Consider the following 16,935-nt stretch of genomic DNA (forward strand, 5'->3'; position numbering starts at 1 on the left):
ATATATGCCACCTGAGGGTCACAACCCCTAGAGAGGCAGCTTCTTCGTGGAGCTCCGCATTATCAACTTCCTCCAAGACTTCAGGCTACTGAAGGATAAGAGAGGATATACTAGCAATCTTCAGGGACATTATAAGTCAATAGAGGAAATCTGCAATATCTTAATGACCCACTGATTCTGAACAATATGAGAAAACAAGGGAAGAAAATGCCCCAAACAAATCTAGATGTTACATCAATAAAATCCAACGACAGCATGGCAGAAGAAATGACAAAAAGGGAGTTCAGAATGAACATAATTAAAATGATTAGGGAAGCAAATGATGAGATGAAAGAGCAAATGCAGGCAATGAAAGATCGCACCAATCGACAGTTAACAGAGCAAATTCAGGAAGCAAAAGATCATTTCAATAAAGAGAGATATTGAAAAAAAACCAAACAGAAATCCTTGAAATGAAGGAAACAATAAACCAAATTAAGAACTCCATAGAAAGCATAACCAATAGGATAAAACACCTGGAAGACAGAACTTCAGATATTGAAGACGAAATATGTAACCTCGAAAGCAAAGTTGAACAAACAGAGAAGATGGTAAGAAATCATGAACAGAATCTCCAAGTACTATGGGATATCATGAAAAGGCCAAATTTGAGAATTATTGGGATTGAGGAAGGCTTAGAGAAACAAACCAAAGGAATGAATAATCTATTCAATGAAATAATATCAGAAAATTTCCCAAATCTGAAAATGAAATTGAAAATCAAGTCCAAGAGGCTTATAGGACTCCAAATACACAAAATTACAACAGACCCACACCAAGGAACATTATAATGAAAATACCTAACATACAAAATAAAGACAGAATTTCAAAGGCTGTGAGAGAAAAGAACCAAATTACATTCAGGGGGAAACCAATACGGATATCAGCAGATTTTTCAATCCAGACCCTAAAAGCTAGAAGGGCCTGGAACAACATTTTTCAAGCTCTGAAAGAAAATGGATGCCAACCAAGAATCTTATACCAAGCAAAACTTACCTTCAAATTGGATGATGAAATAAAATCATTCCATGATAAACAAAAGCTAAAAGAATTTACAAAAAGGAAGCCAGCATTACAGAACATTCTCAGCAAAATATTTCATGAGGAAGAGATTAAAAACAAAGAAGCATATCAGCAAAGGGAGGAATTACCCTAAAGGAATTGTCAAATAAAGGAGGAACCAAGATGTGTCAAAAAATGAATAAATAAATAAATAAAATTTTAAATATGAACTAAATGACCGGGAATACAAATCATATCTCAATAATAACACTGAATGTTAATGCCCTAATTCATCAATCAAAAGACATATACTGGCATACTGGATTAAAAAGAAAGGTGCAACAATATGTTGCCTGCAAGAGACTCACCTCATAGAAAGAGATACCCATAGACAAAAGGTGAAAGGATGGGGAAAAACATACCATGCACACGGACTCAGCAAAAAAGCTGGAGTTTTCATCCTCATTTCAGATAATATGGACTTCAAGCCAGTGTTAGTCAGAAGGGATAAAGAAGGACATTTCATACTGTTTAAGGGAAGCATAAATCAGCAAGATATAACAATCATAAACGTCTATGCCCCAAACAGTGGCTCATCCATGTATGTTAAACAAATCCTTCTCAATTTTAGAAACCAAATAGACCATAATGCAATAATACTAGGTGATTTTAACATGCCTCTCTCACCACTGGACAGATCTTCCAAACAAAAATTGAACAAAGAAACCATAGATCTCAATAACACAATCAATAATTTCGACTTAACAGATATTTATAGAATATACCATCCAACCAAGAGCGAATACACTTTCTTCTCAGCAGAACATGGATCCTTCTCTAAAATAGACCATATATTATGCCACAAAGCTAATGTCAGCAAATACAAGAAGATAGAGACACTGCCTTGTATTCTATCAGATCATAATGGATTGAAGTTAGAAATAAATGAAAGAGTAAAAAACAGAAACTACTCCAACACCTGGAGATTAAACAATATGCTATTTTATGATGAATGTATAACAGAAGATATTAGGAAGGAAATTAAAAAATTGTTAGAGGTAAACGAGAACAAAGAAACATCATATCAAAATCTCTGGGACACTATGAAAGCAGTACTTAGAGGAAGATTTATTTCATGGAGTGCATTTAATAAAAGAAGTAAAACTCAAAAAATAAATGACCTAACACTATAGTTCAAAGCCCTAGAAAAAGAAGAGCAAACCAACACCAAAAGTAGTAGAAGACAGGAAATAGTTAAACTCAGAGCTGAAATCAACAATATTGAAACAAAAGATACAATACAAAAAATTGACAAAATAAATAGTTGGATCTTCGAAAAAATAAAAAAAAATTGATAAACCTTTTGCCACACTAACAAAGAGAAGACGAGAGAAAACCCAAATCAACAAAATTCGGAATGAACAAGGAAATATCACAACAGACATGACTGAAATACAAAACATAATTAGAAGCTATTTTGAAAATCTATACTCCAACAAAATAGAAAATAGAAAATTTCGAAGACATCAACAGGTTTCTAGAGACATATGAAATGCCTAAACTGAACGAGGAGGACATACACAATTTAAATAGACCAAGTTCAAGTAATGAAATAGAAGAGGTCATCAAAAGCCTACCAACAAAGAAAAGTCCAGGACCAGATGGGTTCTCAGCCGAGTTCTACAAAACATTTAAAGAAGAGCTCATTCCAATACTTCTCAAAGTATTCCATAAAATAGAAGAAGAGGGAACCCTCCCAAACTCATTCTATGAAGCCAATATTACCCTGATACCTAAACCAGACAGAGACACATTGAGGAAAGAAAATTTCAGACCAATATCCTTAATGAACATCGACGCAAAAATTCTCAACAAAATTTTAGCAAATCGCATACAAAAACATATTAAAAAGATAGTGCACCATGATCAAGTGGGTTTCATCCCAGGGGTGCAAGGTTGGTTCAACATCAGGAGATCAATAAATGTCATTCACCATATCAATAGACTTAAAGTCAAGAATCACATGATTATTTTGATAGATGCAGAAACAGCATTTGATAAAATACAGCACCACTTCATGCTCAAAACACTAGAAAAAATAGGGATAGTGAGAACATTCCTTAACATTGTAAAGGCCATCTACGCTAAGCCCATGGCTAATATCATTCTAAATTTTGAAAAACTGAAAGCATTCCCTCTAAAAACTGGAGCAAGGCAGGGATGCCCTCTTTCACCACTTCTATTCAATATCATCCTTGAAACTCTAGTCAGAGCAATTAGACAGACCAAAGAAATTAAAGGGATACGGATAGGAAAAGAAGACCTCAAACTATCCCTATTTGCTGATGATATGATTGTATACTTAGAGGAACCAGGAAGTTCCAGCAGAAAACATTTAGATCTCATAAGTGAATTCAGTAAAGTAGTGGGATATAAGATCAATGCACATAAATCTAAGGCATTTTTATACATAAGCGATGAATCTTCAGAAAGAGAAATCAGGAAAACTACCCCTTTCACAATAGCTTCCAAAAAAATAAAATACTTGGGAATCAATCTCACAAAAGAGGTGAAAGACCTCTACAATGAGAACTGCAGAACACTAAAGAAAGAAATTCAAGAAAACCTTGGAAGATGGAAAGATCTCCCATGTTCTTGGATAGGAAGAATTAATATTGTCAAAATGCCCATACTACCAAAAGTGCTATACAGATTCAAAGTAATTCCAATTAAAATCCCAATGATGAACCTTACAGAAATAGAGCAAGCAATTATGAAATTCAACTGGAAGAATAAAAAACCCAGAATAGCTAAAGCAATCCTTGGCAGAAAGAGTGAAGCAGGGGGTATCGCAATACCAGATCTTCAACTCTACTACAAACCAATAGTAACAAAAACGGCATGGTATTGGTACCAAAATAGAAAGTGGATCAATGGTACAGAATAGAGGACAAGGACACAAACCCAAATAAATACAATTTTGTCATACTAGACAAAGGGGCCAAAAATATGCAATGGAGAAAAGATAGCCTCTTCAACAAATGGTGCTGGGAGAATTGGAAATCCATATGCAACAGAGTGAAACTAAACCCATATCTCTCACCATGCATGAAACTAAACTCAAAATGGATTAAGGATCTCAGAATGAAGATCTACAAGCAATCAAACAAACATATGGAAAAATGTCAACACCTCTGGTAATAAGAGAAATGCAAATCAAAACCAATCTAAGATTCCATCTCACCCAAATTAGAATGGCGAATATCAAGAATACAAGCAACAACACGTGTTGGTGAGGATGTGGGGAGAAAGGTACACTCATACATTGCTGGTGGGGCTGCAAATTAGTGCAGCCACTTTGGAAAGCAGTGTGGAGACTCCTTAGAAAACTTGGAATGGAACCACCATTTGACCCAGCTATCCCACTCCTTGGTCTATACCCAAAGGACTTAAAATCAGCATATTACAGAGATACAGCCACATGAATGTTCATAGCTTCTCAGTTCACAATAGCCCGATTGTGGAACCAACCTAGATGTCCTTCAATTGATGAATGGATAAAGAAAATGTGGTATATATATACAATGGAATATTACTCAGCCATAAAGAATGATAAAATTATGGCATTTGCAGGTAAATGGATGAAACTGGAGAATATCATCTAAGTGTGATAAGCCAATCTCGAAAATCCAATGGACGAATGATATCACTAATAAGTGGATGATGACACATAATAGGGGGTGGGAGGGTTAGTGTTAGGGTTAGGGTTAGGGTTAGGGAGGGGGGCAAGAATGGAGGAAGGAAGGACTGTATAGAGGGAAAAGAGGGGTGGGAAGGTGGGGGGAGGGGAAAAATAACAGAATGAATCAAACAACATTACCCTATGTAAATTTATGATTACACAAATGGTATGCCTTTACGCCATGTACAAACAGAGAAACATCATGTATCCCATTTGTTTTCAATAAAAAAAAGCTGCTATTCCTAGGATCAAAGCTGCAACAAATCTTTTTGGTCTTAAAAGTTCATTAACTGTTTTTAAAACTTTAACACCTGGGTCATCATACCAAGGATTCTGTAAGATTTACTGGCAATATAACATAATTAGGCTGATGTACAATTAAAAACACCTTTAAATCTTTAGACATGGTTGTATTAATACAATTAGTAAGAACACAATCATGGCAATGAATGTTCTAAGTTTCCTTATTTTTAGTGATATTGAAATTATTTATTGTAGACATAAGAATAGCATGAGGAGTATTTATACAAGCACGTACTACAAAGTCATTAGGTTTACTTAACTTGGTCTTTGTAGTAATACTATACTAGTAGCTGCTAATAGTTTATACAGGTCAGGAAAGTAAGAGAATTTAACATTTATAAGGTCACTCCAATAGATGGGTGTTACCCATCCAGGAGTAAACCATCTATGAATAGGCTCATTGCTAAGAAAAGGGTTAAAATTAAAATGTACCATTTTATTCCATCTTATCTTTAACCAAAGTTTATAATCAAAATCAGGAAAAGACACAGAATAATCTGTAATAGTAGTAGCAGAGCCTTGTGGCTTAAACTGTAATGCAGTATGATGAAAACCACATTCAAACCATTTTGGGAAATCTGTTTCTAAATTGAGTAGATTCTAGGATCTGTCTTTATGACTGTTAAAGTCGTCACACAGTTTAAAAGGAGGCGGTAAAGCCACTGAAATATTTGTATCATTATAATTAGCATATCCAAGTGAGGTTATCTCTAGGGACCATATATCTCTTTCGTTGTCTTCTTTTCCTGGAGAATCAGTAATGTAAGTCCTATAACTTAAAGGGAGACATTCCAATGGCACATGTAGATTATCTGTACTAAAGCACATTGGTGTCTCTTCAGTAATTCCATGAAATGTAATTGTAAATGCTATTTTATGTGGTATTAAAGAATCTGAAATCCCTCCAAGAAATTGAGGCTCATTAGTAAATACTTTAATATTAGATCTGCTCCAAGTAGTTGGATGCAGTAAGGGAGGATTTGGAAAATAGGTCCAGTAAGCTTTCCCTTCATTATCATAAGCATGAATAGGCAGTACCTGAGTCAAACTGAGAGCAATCAATGCAAAAAACAAAACCTCTGAGGTTTTATGTTTCCTGGAGCTGTTCGCCATGTGTTCAGCAGCGACAGTCAGACATTTCACTTGTCCCCAAGTCGGTAGGTCTGAGTTGCCAGTTGCAGATGATTGTGCAAGATGCAACTTTTCATCTTAAATACTAACCCATCTTCGTCCGTCTGATTGGTTTGGTAAGGGATCCAATACTTTTTGTTCTTCCTCCTTCGAATAGGGCTCATTGTAGTGACATATCAATCTGTCTAGAATCCACAAAGGTGTTTCCGCAACCTGTGGAAATACACAAGCATAGCCTCGACCGGATGTTAGCAAGATGTCAGGTCCTCTCCATTTACCAGATAATAAATCTTTCCATTTTACTAAACTTTGTTTTGACCTTTTACTTTCCCAATGTCTCATCATTGCAGTGTTTCCCTCCTTGTTAGTATTTAGATGATTTAAAACAAATAAAGCATGTTGTAAAATATGATGTGGGGAAGAGTATTTAAGCTCTCCCTCTTTTAGTTTATTTATTTGTATTTGTAATCTTTGATGGCTCCTTTCTACTATTGTTTGTCCTTGTGGGTTATAAGGAATTCCTGTAGAATGAGAAATATTAAACCTGGAACAGAAATCTTTAAATGTTTTTGATGTATAAGCAGGAGCATTATCAGTTTTTAATTTTTTAGGCATTTCTAAAACAGAAAAACAAAGGAAAAAATGTTGAATCACATCCTTGTAGGCTTCCCCAGTTCTGGCTGAGGCCACAATAACATGAGAAAAGGTATCAACTGTAACATGAACATAAGACAATTTTCCAAATTCTGATATATGACTTACATCCATTTGCTATAAGACATTAGGTAAAAGTTCTCAAGGATTAACTCCCATCTGTGGAGAAGGAATAAATTTAGGACAAACATGACAATTTTTAACAATAGTTCTAGCTTCTTCTCTAGAAATATGAAATTGCTTTTGCAAGGCAGATGAATGTTGATGATGACTTTTGTGTGATAAAATAGCTTCTTCTATATCTGTTAAAATAAAATTTTTAGTTAAGTGATCAGCATGGGTATTCCCCTGAGCAAGGGGACCAGGTAATACGGAATGTCCCCGAATATGACCTATAAAGAAATGTGAAATTCTGTTATGAATTAGATATTGAAGTTCTTGTAACCTATGTATAATTTTAGATGAAAAGGAGAGCATTGCTGTTTCTATGGTTGGAAACATTTTAACAATGTACAGTGAGTCTGTGTACAAGTTAAAGGGTTGAGCAACAGTCTTGAAAGCATAGATGACTGCTTCTACTTCAGCTCTTTGTGCAGAAGTTTCTTGTGTCCATTGAACTGTGGGGTGAGAATTAATTATTGTAACTGCTTTTCCATTTGATGACCCATGTGTAAATATTAACATAGCATTGTTAAATGGAGATAGGGAGCACCATTTAGGAAATATTATTTCTGTTTGATGTAAAAAATGTAGTAAAGGATTATTGGGCTAGTGGAAAGAAATTTTTCCTGTAAAATTTAGAAATGCAATAACCCATTGATCATCAATTTGTAATAATTGATCAAATTGTTCTCTTGTGTAAGAAATAATTATTTCATGCATTTCACAAGCAAACAATTCTTGACTTCTAAATCTGGCCTTTAATACCAAAGAAGCTACCATAGTAGGATGAGACATTAATATTTACTTTCCAGATAGTGGTAAGTGTATCCATTCAAGTGGATCATTTGGACATAAACAACCTGTTGGAGTTGTTTCTTTTTAGCACAATAAAAACCCAAGGCAAGTTATAATTAACTTGTTGCAAGTAATGTTTTTGAATTGCAGTTTCAACAACTTGCAAGGCTTATTCTCCTTCTTTAGTTAATACTCTACTTGAGTTAGGATCTGAATCACCCTTTAGTATTTCAAACAAATGTTTTAAATCACTAGTTGAGAGAGTTTTAAATAAAGTCTAATCCAATTTATATCTCCCAATATTTTTTGAAAATCATTTAACGTTAATAGTTTGTCTTTTCGAATTTGTAACTTTTGAGAGCTGACAATCTGTTTTATAGTTCTTCCTAGATAATTATAAGGAGGTTCCTGTTGAATTTGTTCAGGAGCCACTATCAGACCCCAACTCTGTAAATCTTTAATCAAATCCTGTAATATTATTTGTAACAAATGGCTTTGAGAATGTGCAATCAAAGTATCATCCATATAGTGAATTATATAGCAGTCTGGATACTTTTGTCTACAATTAATTAAAGCTTTATCTACAAACTTTTGACATAATGTTGGACTATTTTTAAGTCCTTAAGGTAATACTTTCCATTGAAATCTTTGATAAGGCCTTTGTAAGTTAGGCGATGGTAAACTAAAAGCAAAACGCCATCTATCTAGTTTAGCTAAAGGAATAGTAAAGAAGCAATCTTGTAAATCAATGACTATAATATGATAGCCTTTAGGGACAGCCACAGGAGAATGACATTCTTCACTAGATGCAGAGTATAAGGGGAAGTAGGTCCTAAATCTTTTACATCTCCTTTTAGTTCTTTTAACATTTTAAAAGAGAGAGAGGCTCCCATTGGGGCTCTCCTCCCCCATCTGTAGCCCATACTATAGGGCAACAAATACTAACATCTCCCTGTTTTTGTGTCTCACTAACAGCACCTAGAAATCCTACCTTTTGGACTTTCCTTTTTATTTTATCTGGACATTTAGGAAGGGCCGGCCCAACAGGAGCCACCAAAGGTGGATTCTCATTATGATATGTGAAAGCGGCTTCTTCCAAGTCCTCCTCATCAGACGGGGAGAGCTGATTAGGTAGACCTTTCTCCTTTTTGCCGTCTTCATCATCGTCTGATTCACTTTCACTTTCGCTCTGAGTTTCCTCTGTATACTTTTTAACCGAGGCTGTCAGCAAAGGCTCCTTTTCTGACATTTCGTCTGGTGATCTTACCCTTTTACTTAGCTGCTCACTTTCATGTCTTGGGTCTAAACAGTCCCTAAAAAGATTCCACAATGCAAAAGCATCCACGGGGACACTTTCATTGCCATATAATCTATGATGTGCATGCATAGCATTGCCTACCTTTTTCCAGGTTTTAACATCTAAAGTACCTTGTTCAGGAAACCAAGGGGCACATTCTTGCACAAAATGAAAAAAATCTTTTTAATAGAGCTGTTTCTACATGTGTTCCTCTTTTAGTTAATAAGTGCTTAGCAATATCAATAAATAATGCTCTTTCTTTGCTTTCACTACCTCCCATGGTAACTGTTTTGTCAATCCTTGCCTATCCTTTCTTGGCCTTCTCTACCGAGGGGTCCACGGCACCCCAGGCAGGATCCTAGCTGTCTCAAGAAGGAAAGAAATTAATATTAATAAATGGGTGGTTTACCAGAGGGCCCACGTTGGGCTCCACTTGCCGGGGTCCAACCCTAGCAGGAGTCCATGTGTTCCACACCAGTAAACGGGGCGCGGGGAGACAGTGTCAGCGATGGGTGGAGAATGAAAGACACAGACTCTAGTTGTGGTGCAACCAATCCCGCTTTATTCTGGGGAAGGCTGGGTTTATATACATTTTTCTTCCGGCTATAATGGCAGTCTTGTGGTTAATATTAAAGAAGTTTCCAAAGCATAGGCAGAAAACAACAACCTTACAGATCATCCTTACCTAATCACAATTGTTTTAAGAATATCTAACTACGTCGATGAGCTAATACAATATTTACTTCCTTAATATCTAAACTCTATGTGACCTAAGACTATTCTTATTATTCTCGTGGTTATTATTCTCCCAGTTAAAACAATAGACAAGTAATCTCATGTGACCCTCTCTACTAGGTCCATCTGGTTAATATCTAAATTGCTGAGTTAAGGGTTACAGTAGGGCAGCCGTCCCAATTGTAATTGTGTACCAATGTTTATTATAGGCGTGACATATTCTTTGTAGGAAGGAAGGAATGTTGTGAAACCTTATTCTCTTACCTCACCACCACACATGAACAAAACCATCGTTAAAATTTAACCAGCCTGTTGGAGACAAAGGCAGATCTACAACAATTTTCTCCAGAGGCTTTCAGGGACTCATTGCACGGTTGCAAAATTATTTTTAATTTTGTTAGTGGTAAAGACGCATTGTTTTTCAGATTGTAGGTAATATTTTCTGGAATTTTTGTTGTATTCCCCTCATCCCCTTATGCAATTCGTTCAGACTGAAATGAGTAATATATTATCAGAAAACACAGCAGAAAAAACACCATGCTTTGGAGCAAAGCATCCGGCAATTCCTTTTAGGATGAGCCTTTGCAATCATCCTCCAGAGGATTTTTGTCAAGCACTGGATGGATTTCCGGAAGCCCCCGCAATGGAACCACTTCTGTTTTGATATTGAGGTTTTGCCAATGTAGGGTCTTCACACTTGAATATTTGCAGACCTTTCGGTGATTAAATTTCTGTGATTGTGGAGAACTCTTCATTTGGAGAGTCAGGGATTAGTGTTGCATATCCCGGGATCAACTGTCTTAAATTGTAGTTCATGAGGGAAGGTGCTGTGAAATTGGCAAAGCCTTTGTTCATGGTTCTTCTGCCAGAAAAAATAGAAATCAGCATACATATATTCAGCTGTCCCTTGGGAGCAGCAGAAAGGAGACAGGAATTTTCAAGGTCATTGTTGTCCTTAAAAGGCTAATGAGGGTCGGTGCTCATGGTTGCATAGTGAATGAACAGGCAATAAATACTCCTATATTTTTGGTGTATGTTGGTGCTGAATATATGTCGTGGGTTTTGTGGGTTGACCATGAATGATGGTGAGTTTCATAGTGTCTCCTCACTGAAGTAGTTTTCCATCATCACCACCATTCAGCTTTTCTGTCCCTCAAATATCCTTTCTCCTCTTTTGAATATTCAGCTTGGAAGTTTTGAACCATTCCAGTTTCAGCACACTCTATGTTCAAAGCTGGTGTTATGCCCTGTGGAACTGTGCTCAAAATGCCATCACCAGGATGTGATTTCATCCCCCAACTTGTGTTGTGCTTCTTCCTCGGGTGGTAAGAGGGCTCCGGGCAATATCCCACAGGCTCTTGTGACAGAGGTATTTTTCTTGTCAAGTAGATGAGCCATTTTGTGATTACGGATTGGCAAGACATTTCTGCATCTTGTGGAGATTTGCTGTGCCCCTGGAAAATTCCCAGCAGGTAAGTTTCTGGGTGCAGCCTAGTTGTAAGGCAACAGCCAAGGGGGAGGGTCCCGGCAGTTGGAGTGAGCACAGAACAACTCTCCTTGCATGTCAGGTTCGACATGCTGAGTGAATGACTCCCTTCTCTCTTCATGAGCCACCAGAGGAGCCACACACCTTCACATGGAACATGGACAACCCATGTTCCAGCTGTCTCCTTTCCAGACTTCAAAGGTTGGGAGGAGAAACCCAACAGGTGGAACGTGATGTGTCCCAAATTAATGATCACCTAAACCATGGCGCTGCACTCCATGCTCTGCTGAGGTGATCACTCACCACCCATCTCTCCACAGGGCTGCTAGGCCCCTAGGCTAGTTTCCTGAGTCTGAAGGAAACCTGGGTTTTCCCAGTTCTGGACGAGTGGGGTCGCAGACCAAATCCAATGGTGCCAGTGCTAAGATTGTTGACCCATGTCTCTCAAGCACCCCTTGGTCACAGCTTGTTCCACTGGACTTTGTGGGGGCTAATAGCCTGCATCAGGAGCCAGATGAGCTGCCTGTCATCGTGAATGGCACTGCCAACGGAGCACATCGCCACCTAGCGGACCTGGGAGGAAGTGCGAGCTGTTAGACTTCAATGGGATCCCTTGTCCTGCCTGCTTATGGGGGGATTTATCAGTCACAGGGCTCCATACTACTTACACCCTGGTTCCTCATCACCCTGGCTACAAGGATAGAAAAATTTCTTTAAAAACGCAAGACCCTGGCACCTGCTCCCTTTGTCTATCCTCTTACCCTCACAGCTGAGCCGTCTCATGTCTTGAATATGATTTAAAGGTTCAGGAGCTGAAAGGTCTCTCATTGCCTTGGGAATGGTGATGCCACAATGTTCTCAGGCTGCTCCTGTGTGACCTGAGGTGGAATCTGGGGTGCAGATGCCGTATCACTGGAGCCACTCAAAAAAGTTTATGTTGCCCAAGGCTTTACAACACCCTGGAGAGTGCAATCAAGTGCCAGAGCCTGGAAAACCCGCACCTTTCACAACCAAGCTGACCAATGCCTGCTCCTCCCCCTTTGATTTGTGGAGTTCTCCATGTATGGCTCTCATGTCACAGGAGAACTGCTAACCAAATTTTACATTTTTCTGAGTGGAATTGATTGTGACAGAATGAATGAAGGATCAAGGATATGACTTTAGCCACTTTTCTCTCTGTAATAAATCTTGAGAGTAATAACTGAAAACATAACAAGGAGAAGATAAAAATTGGATGAGGAAGGTTTTCTTTCTGCCAACACGTTTCTGTTCTGGGACCCCAGACCACATGAGCCAACACCACATGCCTTTGCTTGTTTATATCTCCCAACAGCATCTGGCTAAATTGCTTAAGCACACCCTAGTGAGGGAAAAAGGGCTTGCACAGGAGGCATAACTACCTCTCCCTCACCCATTCTTGAGATGAGGGGCAGAATCCAGCACCTGAACTGGCTTGTGCATTATGCACAGCTCTCTGCTGTGTAGAATTTTCAAAAAAAGGTCAAAAGGAAAAATAAGTAAAAACATACTCTCGAGGAAAGTGTCAGTAGATTTTCAGTGTAGTGGCTAGGGATTCTTATGTGAATGATCCTCAATATCTGCATTCCCATTCACCAATTGAGCTTATTCTCAATCCCACATAGTCCTGCCTCTGCCCCTGCTCATGGCAAACTTGGATGCCTGATTTGTTTTTCTGCTCACAGTTGCATCAGCTACATCAGTTTTCGTCCTTAAGTGAAGAGGGGAACAATCTTTCCGTCAGGACTCAGCGCTAGACATGGGTATTCCCATGCAAGAAGATTCTAGCTGGATTGTTGTGAACAGGAGAATTAAGAATTGCTTAGTCATTGTTTGGCTTGTTCATGATTGCTTCTCTGCACACAATTTCAAAAAGCAAGACTGTGCATGATCAAGTATTGTGACTCACAGGAACCATCTCTGCGCTGGCGATATAGCCCATCACATGGAGTGCCTGATTTGCATGCTGGTGGCCCAGATTCGAGTCCCCAGCACTTTGGGATAGCAGAAATAACAAACAAATGAAACCATTTCTGAGCCTCTGAACCTTCCATCCTCTCTCCTTTTCATTTTCTTTTCTCCCTATTCCACAAAAGTAATCAACACTCCAAAACAGCACCAGTTTCATATGCAACCCAATTCCACCAACACCTTTCAGCAGGCCACTGCACTCCAACAGAGCAGTGCTGCCCTGTCACCTGCATTTCTTCACAGTATTTGTTCCAAGACCTCACTCTACTCTCCTTAGGACAGAGATCACGGGTCTCTCATGAGTATGCTTATGAGGATAATTCTTTAGCACCTTCTTCAGCTGCACATTGTGCACCAGGTTTCAAAATGACAACTGCACTTGTACCTGGAACTCTCCAGGCCTCTTGGACACACTGCCATACTCTCTGTCAATGAAGGGGACTTCCACACCGGAGCATTTTCCACGTGAACCTCAATGTCAACTGAAAATCCAAGAGGTGAATACAAAAGACAGCCACATTTGTCCCTGGAATTTCTCTCACACTTTTTCCTTGTGAAGGCTTGCATGTGATTTCTTGGGGAATAATGTGAGGATTTGGTGCTCAATCGATGTTAGCCTCTCTTGAGACCACTCAGGAGGATCATGGGGAATTTACAAACTACTCACCCAATATCATTGAACCTGCAGAGTCAAGAGGAATGGAGACCTTTTATAGACTCTTGTTAATATTGATGGATGTCCTCAAGAGATGCAGTGTAGAATTGGGTGAAGCATAACAACAACTCAGGTTGTGAGTTGTTCTCATGTTTACCACGGATCTGGGAATTAATGCATTGTGCTTTGGAGGGTAATGAATGACACAAGAGCCCCTCTTTGCAAGAACTCACACCAGATGAATGAAATCAGAGACATTAGGCATAAGGCATGTTGGTGGTGGATAGAAACAAGTCAAGGAGAAAAACAGATTTGACAATTTTCAAATGCTTGAGGTACACTTTTCTTCTCAGTAATTCTGTTACATGTTGCTTATTATGGAAAAACTGCAATTTGATATTCAGGTTTTGCTGGTGTAGGGTATTGACACTTGAATATTTGTAAACTTTTGGTGAATAACTTTCTGAGATTTTGGAGCACTCTTCATTTGGAGAGCCAGGGATTAGTGTTGCATATCCCAGGATCAACTGTCTTAACTGGTAGGCCATGGGGGAAGGTGCTGTGAAGTTGGGAAAGCCTTTGCTCATGGTTCTCTTGCCAGAAAAAATAAGAATCATCACACATATATTCGGCTGTCCCTTGGGAGCAACAGAAAAGAGACAGGAATTTGCAAGGTCATTGTCCTTAAAAGGGGAATGAGGTTCAGTATTCATGGTTGCATAAAGAATGAACAGGCATTAACTACTTCCTGTATTTGTAGTGTAGGTTGAGGCTGAATATATGTCATCAAGTTTGTGGGTTGACCATGAACAATGGTGAGTTTCATGGCATCTCTTCTCTGAAGTGGTTTTCCAGGATCAAAAACCTTCAGCTTTTCTTGCTGAAATATCCTTTCTTCTATTTTGAATATTCAATTTGGAAATTTTGGCCCATACCAGTTTCAGCAAAGTCTATGTTCAAACCTGCTGTTATGCCCTGTGAAACTGTGCTCATCATGCCAACACCAGGCTGTTAATTTATCCCCCAGCTTGTGTTCTGCTCCCTCTTGGGGCTGGTTAGAGGACTCCTGGTAATATCTCTCTGTCCCTTGGGAGAGGGTTATTTCTCTGGTGAAAAACCATTTTGTGAATACAGATTGGCAAGACATTTCTGCATATTGTGGTGATTTGATGTGTCACTGGAAAAATCCCAGTAGGTAATTTTCTAGGTGGAACCTACTTGTAAGGCAACAGCCAAGGAGGAGGGGCCTGGCAGTTGGAGTGAGCACAGAACAACTCTCCTGTCATGTCAGGTTCGACCTGTCCTCCTTCAAATATACTGAGTGAATGACTCCCTCCTCTCTTCATGAGCCACCAGAGGAGTCACTCACCTTCACATGGAACATGTACGTCCCATGTACCAGCTGTCTCCTTTCCAGATGTCATAGGTTAAGTGGAGAAACCCTACAGATGGAATGTGATGTGACCCAAATCAATGAATGCCTAAAACATGGCACTGCACTGCATGCTCTACTGAGCCCAGCACTCCCCACCCATCTCTCCCTGAGGCTATTAGGTACCTAGGCTAGTGTCCTGAGTCTGAAGAAAACCCAGGTTGTCCCAGTCCTGGAGGTGTGGGGAAGCAGAGCAAATCCAATGGTGCCAGTGCTAAGAGTGTTGACCCAAGTGCTCTAAATCACCCGTCGGTACCAGCTTGTTCCACTGGAATTTGTGAGGGCTAATATTTTGCATCTGGAGCCAGATGAGTGCCTGTCAGCATGAATGGTGTGGCCAACAGAGCACAGCCCCACCTCGCAGACCTGGGTGGAATTGTGAGCTCTCAGACTTCAATGGGATCCCTTGTTCTGCCTGGATATGGGGGGATTTATCAGTCACAGGACTCCATACCACTTACAGCCTAGTTCCTCATCACCTGGGCAACAAGGATACAATCATTTCTTCAAAAACCCAATACCCTGGCACCCGCTCCCTTCGCCTATCCTCTTACATTCACAGCTGAGCCGCCTAATGTCTTGAATGTGGGTTTGAAGTGGCCAGGAGCTGAATGATCTCTGGTTGCCATGGGAACTGTGACACCACCGTGTTCTCAAGCTGCTCCTCTGTGACCTCAGGTGGAATCTGTGGTGCAGGCGCCATGTCATTGGAGCCACTCGTCAAAGTTCATATTGTCCAAGGCTTTACAAACACTCTGGAGAGTGCAATCAAGTGCCTTCTCCTACCAGAGCCTGGAAAACCCGCACCCTTCACAACCAAGCTGATCATTGCCTGCTCCTTCCCCTTTGATTAGAGGAGTTCTCCCATGTATGGCTCTCATGTCACAGGAGAATTGGTAACCAATTGTTACATTTTTCTGAGTGGAATTGATTGTGACAGAATGAATGAAGGATCAAGGATAGGACTTTAGCCACTTTTCTCTCTGTAATAAATCTTGAGAGTAATAACTGAAAACATAACGAGGAGAAGATAAAAATTGGATGAGGAAGGTTTTCTTTCTGCCAACACGTAGTTCTGTTCTGGGACCCCAGACCACATGAGCCAGCACCACATGCCTTTGCTTGTTTATATCTCCCAACAGCATCTGGCTAAATTGCTTAAGCACACCCTGGTGAGGGAATCAGGCTCTGCACAGGAGCACAACTACTTCTGCCTCACGCTTTCCTGAGATGAGGGGCAAGATCCAGCACCTGAACTGGCTTGTGCATTATGCATAGCTCTCTGCTGTGTAGAATTTTCAAAAAAAAGTCAAAAGGAAAAATAAGTAAAAACATACTCTCAAGGAAAGTGTCAGTAGATTTTCAGTGTAATAGCTAGGGATTCTTACATGAATGATCCTCAATATCTGCATTCCCATTCACCAATTGAGCTTATCCTCAATCCCACATAGTCCTGCCTCTGCCCCTGGTCACGGCAAACTTGGATCCCTGATTTGTTTTTCTGCTCACAGTT

At 39.4% G+C, this 16,935-nt stretch overlaps 1 pseudogene; it reads right to left on the reverse strand.

Annotated features, from left to right (window-relative positions):
* LOC124974252 (cyclin-dependent kinase 17-like) overlaps positions 1-16,935 on the reverse strand; it is a 307,761-nt pseudogene that overhangs the window by 135,941 nt on the left and 154,885 nt on the right.

Source organism: Sciurus carolinensis, unplaced genomic scaffold (assembly GCF_902686445.1).
Source record: "Sciurus carolinensis unplaced genomic scaffold, mSciCar1.2, whole genome shotgun sequence".
Classification (NCBI taxonomy): domain Eukaryota; kingdom Metazoa; phylum Chordata; class Mammalia; order Rodentia; family Sciuridae; genus Sciurus; species Sciurus carolinensis.